The 13,757-nt window shown below is 37.4% G+C and overlaps 1 pseudogene; it reads right to left on the minus strand.

Moving 5' to 3' along the window:
* Positions 1-9,578: 9,578 nt before the first annotated feature.
* Positions 9,579-10,854, minus strand: LOC139478281 (uncharacterized; annotated as a pseudogene).
* Positions 10,855-13,757: the final 2,903 nt, after the last annotated feature.

Here is a 13,757-nt window from a genome sequence, read left to right on the forward strand (position 1 = left end):
AATACTGTCTTCGAATTCATTAAACACTGCAGCTTAAATAACACGCATCTTGACGTTTGTCATTAAAATGTCTATGCTACAGCTACAATGTTTTAGGGTCCAAGGAAGTGACGCTCGAAGTGCATGTGGTAGTGACAAACGTTGTCAACAATATCATCGTGGCTAATGTCTATGTTGAGTTTGACCACATTTAGTGCAGCCAATTCTGAGTTAAGTGACTATCAAGATACATGTACCTTGCTCCAAGTTTACTGAGTCTTGTGTTTCATAGACAATATAACCTTATAACAATATTTTAACCAATCCGATTTGTAATAAAATGTGATGTGATGAAACACGAATGCAACATTTCAACAGTTTCACAGACTTCGATGTCTATTCAAAACTATTCAACGCATTCAACACTTGTCCAGGTATATTTGTTAATTATCAAGTCTTGATCAGATAATCCAGTGATTGACATTATGAGTATCGATCTCCTCAATTGGGGTACGATAACATGCATCAACCAAGTCAGCAAGTCTGACACCCAGATCCCGTTAGACGGCTCTTTTATAATACGACTCATCGGTTGCTGAAGACCAGTTCTAATTGGATCTTCTCGGGGGCAATCAGGGTAGATCGTGATTATTCTGTTTAAGACCTTCCAACATATTTGTTCAAGTTATAGTAAAAAGTATTAAGTGGGTGTTGCCTTAGGTCAGGCTACTAGATGTACTTCCGTTTACTGTTTCTTAAACCAGAAATGCCAAGGATTAGCCTTTCATTAAATTGCATTTGTGATAGGGCATTTGAATGTGACTTCGTACTGACCCATTCGATGTGGTCAGTTGGAAAGAAACCTTCCCATCTAGAGATGCAGCTTGACAGTTCCGAGGGTCAAAGAACGGATTGACGACATCGTCCCCTGATACAAGAAGACATACATTCAGCTGAAGAATGAAGAGGAGAGAATGTCCCGAGATCCACGCCTAATATCAATCTGTAAATAACTAAGTATTAATCAACTAAGCAGGATAATCATAAAATATCCTCTATTTAATTGCCGACAGCTACCTGATGTAGTCTCACCAAAGGGTCACGATTGTATTGATCATCGTTATCGCCATGCACAGTAGCACAGCAGTAGATTAAATCTTCCTAAAGCAGTCGTTCTGAAAGGCTGATGGTTATGACAATCCATACAGTGATACGTGTTTGTTCCTGGAAATTATAACTTATTATACCTTATTATAGCGTGACCACCCGTCTGACAGGAACACCAAGGCTGAGGTTCGTGACCGGTTCCAGAGTTCCAGGGTGAGCTAGGTATGCCCGTACACTGACTCTTGTCTGTGTGGCAGTAGATAGGGTCCTCTTAGAATGCTTAAACAAGTAAAATAGAATGTAAGATTCCTACACATAACACTTTTTTTGAAAATGTATTTACTTGTTTAAACCCGTATGGACTGTGTGTCCTATTCATCCATCTTTGCTATTGTCCTTGAAAGTGCATTTATTATCAGTTTAGAAAACTAAGTGTGTGCCCAACAACTTCTGCCACTCACGAACCTGTGATCTTTCAGAAACAATTAATTATATTTGGGAGCAAAAAATAAGATAGTCTTGTTCCATTACTGTTATCCTTCTGATGGCACTTGCCAGACAATAAAAAGAAGATTTGAAATCAAGTGTGTTTCAAAACCCTTTACGGTAGACATATAGAGGACATTTCCAAATATGACGCATCAGTGACGAGAATGATGTCCAATTCCTTACTTGAACTTTACCATATGTACCCGTGGTTTTGTTTTCAGGCGAACAATTGACTTGCATCTGCGTGTGTTTGTGACGGGTGACAACGATGGGGCAAGATACGTTCACCTTTTCACGAACACCTGATATTTGATAGGGAATCATAAAAACCTGATCATGATATAGATGGAATCGTACAATCGAGATTTCTTATGAATATGAAAAGGGTTCTGTCGCTTTTATTATTCTTATCAGAAACGTAATCCTCTATCACGACTATGCAGCTATCACTTTGGTCAGCTTCTGACTTTTCCCGATGATAAAGTTTCCACATTACTTCCAGAAATAAAGTCTATTGACTGTGTATTTCGATTGTATTTGGCAGCCAATGAAAAGAAGCTTTGCTTCAAATGTGTTCAATAAGCTTACTCCTGTATCACAACCCTCTCAGCATCATATGAAGCATCAGCTTCAGACAAATCACACTGGACTTGAAGTTTCTCGTCTTCAAATGATTCTACACCTTTTTCTTTCTGAAATCTTAACGTCCATTGCAGGATGCCATCAGAAACCTAGTGTTGTGTGAACAAAAATAACCGAAACGTCAAGAGATGTTTGGATTTACCCCATGCACTATGTGTTGTTATAGAGAAGACATTGATATCTAATTTAGTGTTCACACGTGAGCAACAGACACACAGACGTTAATAAGTGCATTGGTGTTTGGACGTTGATATTCCATTCTTACTGTTTCTGCAGGACAATTTGCTTCCAAGTCTCCTGACACGTTTTGAATGTGAACATTTAAACGTATTTCTCTACGGTTGACCCTTTCCAGTCTATCACTGCTACAGTTGGGACTGATCTCTCCCTCAGCGTTCACAACACCAATTCTTTGGTGAAATATACTTGGCCGGCCCAAGGAAACCATCAGAGAGTAGCCTCCTTCCTTTTGTTTCATACAGTAGAAGGACACTGCAATGATAGGGTACAAAATGTTTTGTAAACTCACTCTGCCGATACCATGATGTGAATGTCATCTACCTCTGAATCTAAAATGGAGGACTTGATGCAGAATGATGTGCATTCCAGTAAAGACAGTTCTGAGCATATGTTTACAATGTGTTAACAGCAAGTCGAGCAATATTCCAGCAGCTCCTTTGGTGTTTACATTTCGCAACTTTTGAGATACAATCGAGCATGCTCTTTGTACCAAGATTGCAAGGAGCGTCATACGACTCTTGCTCAGAAGTTGTTTGTTCAAGGTTACAACATGCAAGGCCTCAGTAAAGCTTTCAAAAGGTTTTATGGTAGACATGTGGAGGACATTTCCAAATTTGACGCATCAGTGACAAAAATAAAGTCCTATGCAATTCCCTATTTTGATTTGTACCATTTGTTCCCATGGTTTTTTTTTTCCAGATGGACAATTGAATTGCATTTGCATGTGTTTGTAACGGGTGCCACCGGTGGAGCAGGATACGCTCACCTTTTCGCGAACACCTGGTATCATCACTATTTGATAGTGATTCATAAACACATGCTAATGATATAGTCGGAATTGTACAATCGACTCTGTTTTATGCAGACATTTCTATTGGATATGAAAAGGGTTTTGTCGCTTTATTTACCTGTACGGTGCATACGCTTACGAGTTTCGACTACTAGTATATAATTCTATATTATTACCCATTATCTTTGGGAAATGTTACCCAAAGTCACTGAAGTCGACTTTCTTTTCTGTTCTGATCATGTAACGTTAACAGTATCACTGTGCACATATTTGTGTATCACTCGAATTTAAAGTTATTCAACCTTATGCTAATATTTCAAAGTTTTCTGCAACTTTAACATTTAAAATTCCCAGTTGGCCTCAAATGGCCCTTTTCTTTCTTGTTCGCTATGTAGCTGGAAATAACGGTAGCCAAGGATAGAATCATGAAGTGGTAACTTTGAAACACAGGGTCTTTTTATGTAACTTGGGGTGAGTCAGCATATAGGCCCTCGGGATCTGCATAATCTAATAATTAGGTATAACTATAAATTTGAAACAAAACATTCAACACAAATAATTTTTGGAATTATATTGACACTAAATTCATAGGTGGAGCTCAAATGTGTCAAACTTCTGATTTTAGAGGTTTTCAAGAAGTGTTTGGATTTTTTTTAAGGGAAAAAGATACAAACATATGGTAAAATAGTCATTTGAGTCGCTGAGGTATTGAGAGATTTTAAGCCTTTTTAATTCGTTGAAGTCATACTTATGTATTTCATTGTGTCAGAATTCTAAAACGTAAAGAAAAATGTAAGAAAAAAATAGCTGTGGATCAGCGTCTTGAACATATCTGAAAATGTTCATGCTAATATTTCAAAGTTTTCTGCAACTTTAACATTTAAAATTCCCAGTGGGCCTCAAATGGCCCTTTTCCTTTCTTGTTCTCTATGTAGCTGGAAATAACGGTAGCCAAGGATAGAATCATGAAGTGGTAACTTTGAAACACAGAAATACTTTCATGAGTAAAATGCATGAAACAGACGGAAAGAAAACTTACCTGCAGATTGTTGTTGGTCTGGAAAATAAGTATGTGCGCCAGTATATGTCACTTCGCTTAAAATTCAGCAATTCAAGTTAATTTCCACATTTTCAAATAAATTGTTTCCAAATAAAATAATATTTATCTATTTATAAGTCATGCATTTGAAAGATGATCTGAACGTGAATTCAACTCCTTAGTCATGGACTTCACGTAACTTTTAAACATATATGACCTTAAGCACTTTATAACAAGAACATGCCAGATGTGATATGACTGCACGGATTTTCTGACAAACATAGGTTTGTTATCCACAAGGATTTTACAAGATCAGCTAAAGCAATCAGGACCGGCCGGAAAAGGTGTGACTTACGTCCCCTTAGTATGCATGTAATCAGACCCGTGAAGATCCGGGGTAGAATTGGTCTTCAGCAACCCATACTCGCCGTAAAAGGTGACTATGCTTGTCGTAAAAGGCGACTAACGGAATCGGGTGGTCAGGCTTTCTGACTTGGTTAATGCATGTCATCGATCCCAATTGCGTGGATCGTTGCTCATGATATCAATCCTTGGATTGTCTGTTCCAGACTCGATTATTTACAGACCGCCGTCATATAGCTGGAATATTGCTAGGTGCGGCGTTAAACAACAAACCAACAACAACAACATTTAATAGTCTCTGTTAAAACCGGAAGTGTTACATTGCGAGCGGACTTTCCTTGGGGTCGGATGTAAGTTTTAATTTTGGTGGTTTTAATTGCATGTGTATTTCCTACTCACATCATTTGTCACACCTTTCTCCATACCATCCCGGCTCGCACCCATAAGGACAAGGTTCGTCCATACAGTCATGGCCCAGGTAGCAGCGACACTGGCGCTCACATTCATCTCCGAACCATCCGGGTTCACAATCTGAAAAATCCCAGATAAGATATTGACTTTATTTTCGTGACACGTTCAATAAACATGGATATGTTGTATACAAGTGGAAATAACGTAATACTGCACATATGTTATCAGTACTAATCTAGGAACGATAATATGAATAAAGCAGGCAGTAACAGAACTTTAAGAAGAAAGGTCAGAAAGACCCTAGCTGATCCCTAATTAGTTAGTGTCACTGATAATAGTTGAACGTTGATATTTTGTTAACATATTTAACATAGTCAATGTATAGTTTATAGTAGTATTAATCATATCTCACAAATCATAATTTCACGTTTCGTATTCATTACGTTCATGGCAAACCGACCGCCTTCGAGGTCTGGTTGTAGAGCGTCTCCCCAGAAAGCTGATGGTCGGCCGCCTCATACAGAAAGACATTAATAAGATGGTATTTGCTGTTAGCCTGCCTGGCGCTAGTCAGTACATTGTGTCTGAGTGGGGTATTCATGATAAATTGCTCTGATAGACTCTCTGTATACCCTGCATCATTGGCCAGATAGAGTACACCCTCTCATTGTATGTCCTGCTACTCGGGGCACCGTTTAGTAAGACTCTCTGAAAACCCTGCATCATTGGCCTGATAGAGTACACCCTCTCATTGTATGTCCTGCTACTCGGGGTAACGTTCAGTAAGCTTCTCTGTATACCCTGCATCATTGGCCTGATAGAGTACACCCTCTTAATGTATGTCCTGCTACTCGGGGCAACGTTCAGTAAGCTTCTCTGTATACCCTGCCTCATTTGCCTGATAGAGTACACCCTCCCATTGTATGTCCTGCTACTCGGGGCAACGTTTAGTAAGACTCTCTGAAAACCCTGCATCATTGACCTGATAGAGTACACCCTCTCATTGTATTATTTACCTGCTACTCGGGGCAACGTTCAGTAAGTCTCTCTGTATACCCTGCCTCGTTGGCCTGATAGAGTACACCCTCTCATTGTATGCCCTGCTACTCGGGGCAACGTTTAGTAAGACTCTCTGAAAACCCTGCCTCGTTGGCCTGATAGAGTACACCCTCTCATTGTATGTCCTGCTACTCGGGGCAACGTTTAGTAAGACTCTCTGTATACCCTGCCTCTCATTGGCCAGATAGAGTACACCCTCTCAGTGTATGCCCTGCTACTCGGGGCAACGTTTAGTAAGACTCTCTGAAAACCCTGCATCATTGGCCAGATAGAGCACACCCTCTCATTGTATGTCCTGCTACTCGGGGCAACGTTTAGTAAGACTCTCTGAAAACCCTGCCTCTCATTGGCCAGATAGAGCACATCCTCTCATTGTATGCCCTGCTACTCGGGGCAACGTTCAGTAAGACTCTCTGTATACGCTGCCTCTCTCATTGGCCAGATAGAGTACACCCTCTTGTTGTTACACCCTAGTTGTAGAGCGTCTGCCCAGAAAGCTGAAGGTCGGCCGCCTCATACAGAAAGACATTAATAAGATGGTATTTGCTATTAGCCTGCCTGGCGCTAGTCAGTATATTGTGTCATTGGCCAGATAGAGTACACCCTCTCATTGTATGTCCTGCTACTGGGGGCAACGTTCAGTAAGATTCTCTGTATACCCTGCCTCGTTGGCCTGATAGAGTACACCCTCTCACTGTATGTCCTGCAACTCGGGGCAACGTTTAGTAAGACTCTGAAAACCCTGCCTCTCATTGGCCAGATAGAGCACATCCTCTCATTGTATGCCCTGCTACTCGGGGCAACGTTCAGTAAGACTCTCTGTATACGCTGCCTCTCTCATTGGCCAGATAGAGTACACCCTCTTGTTGTTACACCCTAGTTGTAGAGCGTCTGCCCAGAAAGCTGAAGGTCGGCCGCCTCATACAGAAAGACATTAATAAGATGGTATTTGCTATTAGCCTGCCTGGCGCTAGTCAGTATATTGTGTCATTGGCCAGATAGAGTACACCCTCTCATTGTATGTCCTGCTACTCGGGGCAACGTTCAGTAAGACTTTCTGTATACCCTGTCTCTTATTGGTCAGATAGAGTACACCCTCTCATTGTATGTCCTGCAACTCGGGGCAACGTTCAGTAAGATTCTCTGTATACCCTGCATCATTGGCCATATAGAGTACACCCTCTCATATCCCTGCTACTCGGGGCAACAGATTTTGCAACATGTCGGTAGCACTCGCTGTATACCATTCGGTGTATTGGCAAATTGCAGATTGGTTATCTTATTTGGTAGTCGATGACCATATACTAGACTTTAACTCTCAAGTTTCAACAGAAGTGAAACTTGCGATAAATCCACATCATTGCACGTTTCCCCACAGAAGCCTACGCTATGGAAAAGGGCGTTATCAAATATTTATTGACATTGCAACACTTCACTCAGAGGGAGATGAGTTGATAACAAAGTTTGATCAATAGAAGTCTTAAAAGTAGCTTGCACCTATTCTAATTTGCATACTTGTTTACAAATTGCATCGCGGTTTACAGGAATAACTTCCTTACCAGGTCTTTTCCAACATACATAAGGTATTTTGTGCAAACAAGAATTAGGTTGCCAATAGCCAGTATCGAGTATCACTGCGCACGTTTTATAATCCGAACTGATGGGCCTCCACCAGTTAGCAAATCTGAACTGAAAGAAAATATATGAGAATTAATTTGTTTGTAAAAGTAATGTTCATATTTATACAATCTATGTTTTCTAATGAGAAAAATATAGATTATTACAATTGTTTGTTTTTTCTGGTCGATGTACATTAATCATTATCATATCATATACAAGTTATAAATATTTATTTTGGGAGCTTTTGAATACAGAAACGTCTAATGGTATTCTAAAAATAATCTATAAACGCTGAAGTATCTTTAAAACCGGGGGCACGAGTGGCCCAGTCGTCTAAGGCGCCGCGATTCGCTGTGCAGAGTTGCGTCCCTTGGGCACGCCAGAAACCTATGATTGTGGGTTCGAATTCCGGTTCGCCCCGATTATGTTTCTAGGTTTGTCAGCACCATACCCGTGCTCGTGTGTTTCACCGAAGTGGTAAACGCCTGAAACTTGCATCACTTCGGGCTTTCCTCCCACATTAAGCTGACACCCTGCGATATACACTCTTAAACAAATCATGGTGTCATGGTGTGGGGGGACATATCCTACCCCACCAGATCTGACTTGGTTGTGGTTCAGGGAAATTTGACTGCAAATCGATACATGAATCAATCAATCAATCAATCTTTATTTCAAGTACTGAAAGGTCATAGGCCTATTGTACATATATACATACAGTAGCAATGGTTGCAATAGGAATTACATATATCGTAACAAAATATCACATCTATAATGCAGAGGATATGATGTTCATTGCATGATATATATACATTGAAATATATTTTGTGACTGTTTCATTTTGGGATGACATGAGGATATAAAATTTGTCTATTCAAGGATTCAGATAAAAACATTTATGTATGTATTCTTTTCTGATATTTGCATACAATGGACAGACTAGCAAAAAATGGTATTCATCTTCTATCTCTTGGCAAGTACAATATTTACACACTCTGTTTTCCCTTGGTATCGAATTTCTTTATTTCACATACTGAAGAGGCCACAGGCCTATAGTACAAGTTGAAGAATATACAGTTTTATACAATTTATGTACATATCTCACCAGATCACCTCACGTCATTCCACCTCGCATTTCAACGCAGTCACATAATTTCACACATTCAGTACAATACCATGCCATGTAATTTCTTAATTTCTATATTACCATATCACATCTTGTTATATCATACAACATATTCTATAACATCATATCATATTGTATCATTATTATAAGATCATATTATATAGTATTATTTCATATAACATTATCATAACATACTATACATACCATCGTACCATATACCACAACTATATTGTATCACATTTCAACATGTCATATCACACAACACATTAGCAATGTCATAGCTTGTCCCATCTTATCTTATCATATCATACCATATAATGCCATGTCATTCCATGCCAATTTATTTCATATCAATCAATCAATATTTATTCAACACTGGAAGACCGCAAGCCATATAATATGTACACTAAAAAAACAGTATTTACACAATTTCTATAATACACATAATATATTGCATCATATCCCCTCATGCATCATATCACACCACATCACTTCATATCATATCACATCATGTCATGTCACATCATATCATTTCATAAACATATAACTATACTTAACCATTTGTAATATCACGTCCCACAATATCATATGACAGCCTAGTAGTTTAATACCATTTCTAACTCTTTTGTTTGTAGTTTATTCAGATGGCAAATATCTATAAATATGTACTTAATGTATATACTCAATAGTTTCCTAGTACCAAGCAGCTAAGATTATTCTTTCATAAGGTTCTGTCGGTATAAAGAGGCATAATATATGAACATGGACACATTTTGTAAGATACTTCTTTTTGTGTTTGACAGCAATGTAACAAATTTAATAATATTAGGGTACCTGTAATAATAAGCTTGCAGGTATTTTTCTCTAAGGTGTAAATACACTGGACATACAAGTAAGAAATGAAATTCATCTTCTACTGAGTTTAAACTACATAGATTACAGATTCTTTCTTCACGAGGAATGTTTACATAGCGCCCTGTTTCTATTAAAAGGTCGTGAGAAGAACATCTAAAACGTGAAAGAGCCGTTCGAATTTTTTTAACATTAACTTTTGATAAATAATCTTCCATAATTATTTCTGATTTAAACATTTTGTAATAAAAGCATTTGTTTGTTAGAGTCAATGATGCAGTCAAAGATTGTAAATTAATATCCTTTAATCTCTGGGTTAATGAAAGTATAAACATTGGTTTGGAATACACATTTTGGTTTTGCCAAATATCACCAAAGCCACAACTGAAAAGTAATTCTCTAACACCTGTAACCCAGTTTCTTTTCCCATTATTATCATAAACTATCATCATATTATAACACTTTTTTGGCAATCTATATGAGGGCATGTCAATAAGTCTCAGCCAGTATTTAATAACTTTTATATTTGAATATACATAGAGAGGGAATCTTCCACATTCTCCATACACCACCAAGCTGGAAGTGTTTATTTTAACACCTAAATACTTTTTGCAAACATATAAATGAATCCTTTCTATGGCATCAAAGTGCTGTAAACCCCAGACTTCTGCCCCATAACAACAAAATTGGGAGTATCTTTATATCAAATATTTTAAAAAAAGATTGATGAGAAATGGTTTCTAAAACTTTCAAACTCTTATGGATACTTACAAAGACCTTTCTTGCTTGTAAAGCAGCTTGATACAAATGTTTATGCCATGACAAGTTTCTACTGAAGTAAACACCAAGATATTTATAAAATCCTTGGTATCGCTAAATGTCTACCTTTTTCTATTAGAAGGTCATGAGAACTACATCTGAAACGGGATATTGCTGTTCGGAATTTCTTAACATTTATATCCAAAAGATATTTTTCGGTCAGAATGAATGATTTAAAACAGGTGTAATGCTTTAACTTATTTTGTAAATTTAGTGAAGAGCACCACTTTTGAAAATACACATCTTTTAGCCTTTGTCTTAAATTATATATGAAACGATCTGGTACTGTTACATGTTGCTCTCTCCAAATGTACTCATACCCGCAAGATTGGAGTATCTTTTTGACACCCAAGGCCCAGTTATTTTTACCTCTGCTATCGTAAAGAATCATCATGTTATAGCATTTCTTTGGGAATCTGGTATTTGGCATTTTAAGCAATTTTATCCAATATTTTATTACTTTTATGTAACTGAATATATACATTGGGTACATCCCCCGTAAACTGTAACATTTGGAGTGTTGGAATTTACTCCTATAAATCTTTTATACGCAAATAGATGTACCTTCTCTATTGTATCATAGTTCTCTAGGCCCCAGACTTCAGCACCATAGAGTAGAATAGGACTGATCTTAGTGTCGAAAATCTTAGAGAATGTTTCAAAGCTAATATTTCCAAGGGGTTTTAGGTTTTGTAAAATGCCAATTAAAATCTTTTTGGCTTGCAGTGCGGCTTTGTTGCAATGCAGTGACCAAGTAAGTCGATTTGTAAAATGTACCCCCAAATATTTGTAACTTCTTACAACCTCAAGTTTTTAACCTATATATAGCCATTTTTCTCGTTTTGATAATTTCCCTCCATTTTTGAAAACTATAACCTTTGTCTTATCGATATTGATCTTCAATTTCCATTTGTTAGAATAATACTCAAGTTCATTTATTAACTTTTGAAGTCCAGGTACTGTGCTCGAGAACATAACTATATCATCAGCAAAAAGAAGTAGGAAAAGTTTAATAGTTTCTGGATGAAGTTGGATACCCTCGTTACAATTTTCAGATATTTGTATCGAAAGTTCATTTATGAAAAATGAAAACAGGAATGGACTCAGAATACATCCTTGTCTAACCCCAATATTACAGTAGAAGGAATCAGAGAAGGTGTTATTGTTTCGAACACAGACCTTCACATTGTGATATATATACAACATAGTAATTTACTAATTTTAGTACTGATACCTTGAGATTTGCAAAGGGACCACAACATGTTTCTGTTAATTGAGTCAAACGCCTTAGCAAAATCAACAAATATAGCATATATTTTTTCTCCTTTTCGTGCTAAATATATCTGTACAAGTGTCTGCAATACAAATACATTATCAATTGTAGAGTATCCATGCCTGAAACCGGCATGTGCATCATCTATCTTATTAAAGGAATCTGTCCAAAATACTAAACGTTTGTGTATAATACTGGTAAAAATCTTACTGAAAACACTCAAAAGAGTTATACCCCTATAGTTGTTGGTGACATTTCTTGAGTAGTTTACTCAGCATAATTGATAAATGGTACTGAGATTCTGTGTGTCCCTTGTTTTGCTATTCTGGCTCACTGTTGAACTGAGAATTACAATCAAACTGACAATTCATCTTTCTTTCTCACCTCATTGCTGTCGTCCCATTTAAAGTTGTGGTCCCATCTGCGACGTAAACCAATCCAAGCGAATCTCTGACCGTTGATAAGATCTAGGAGAAGTAGAAGGACCATGTATGTTCAAATTGAGAGTAGGTTTATGGGAAACATGTATGTACAACTTGAAAGTATATTCACTAGGAATGTGTATGTACAGCTTGAGAGGTTCATGGTGGAAATGTATGTACAGCTTTGAGTGTAGGTTCATGGGGGATATGAATGTACAACTTCGGTGTAGGTTCATGGGGGGCATTTATGTACAGCTTGAGTGTAGATATATTGTATGTACAGACAGTTTCACATCGTTATCAAATGATGTTTCTTAGTAGGTTTTTCCACATTTTAACAGTTTTACATACACGAAGCATTACATGTATATTTGCCCATAGATTGTATTCAATTGCCATAGTACTTTCTGTTGGCAAACCGCCAAGTAAAAAGGACAGAAAGGTATCGTCATCATCGTTCCAGATACTAGAAAAAGTTGTCACATCTAGTAAATCAATAATAGACTCAACAAGAATATTTCTTTGTTGTTGAGTCTTTTTACAATACATAAACACATGTTTGATAATATCAAAAGCAAATGTGCCGCATAAACATTCATCAGATTGTATACTGTAGGTGCTAAGGCATAATAAATATGCTAAATCATAGAAGTGTTCCGGCCTTTCAATTGTTAGTAACCAAAGTCTGTTTACCTTAGGTGATCGTATAAGAGAGTATCGTTTTAGGTTTTCTCTTGAATGAATCTCTACATGAATTATGTTATTGTCACATACGCTTATTTGTTCTTTAACTCGATTCGCTCATGCATGTTTTGAGGGGAAATGAGAATAAATGGTATATGTGTTTATGTCATTATTGAGTTCATACTTGTTTACAAGTGAAAGCATGTGGTATACGGGTGACATTTTACATTTATCATCTTTTTCTTTAATTGTATCGAGTTCATACTGAACAAGTCTGTGCTGAAATAGTCTTTTAAATGCAAAGTTAATGTCACTATTTCACAGTCTTCCCAAAAATAAGAGAGCTCGTTGATCAATGTACGCCTGGAGAGAAATTAAACCCAGACAATCTCTGGTGACGACGGAAGGAGTGCGTCTAGACAGTCCTTGAATCTTTTTACAAAAATAACGTTGAATAATTTCAAGCATTTCGTATTCCTTCGGTGACAGTTTACCCCATACACTACAAGCAAATAGACCACATGGTAAAATTACCCTTTCCCATATACGAACAGCTGGGATAGGATTTAAGCCACCAAAGTATAGTCCATGATTATAATTTATATTGACTAACATTCTGAGTTTTTCACATATTAGATGGGTACGTTCTAAGGTTTTCTTTGATGTACTTAGAAGCAATCCAGCATAAGTTACATTTTCCTTTTTAGGAAGTACTTGTGAACCAATGTAGACACATTGACAGACAGATTTGCGAATATTCCCAAACAGCTTGGGTGTAGGTTCATGTAGAACTTGTATGTACAGTTTGAGTGTAGGTTTATGGGAAACATGTATGTACAACT

The sequence above is a fragment of the Haliotis cracherodii genome, unplaced genomic scaffold (genome assembly GCF_022045235.1).
Source record: "Haliotis cracherodii isolate W230 unplaced genomic scaffold, xgHalCrac1.p SCAF_4, whole genome shotgun sequence".
NCBI lineage: Eukaryota > Metazoa > Mollusca > Gastropoda > Lepetellida > Haliotidae > Haliotis > Haliotis cracherodii.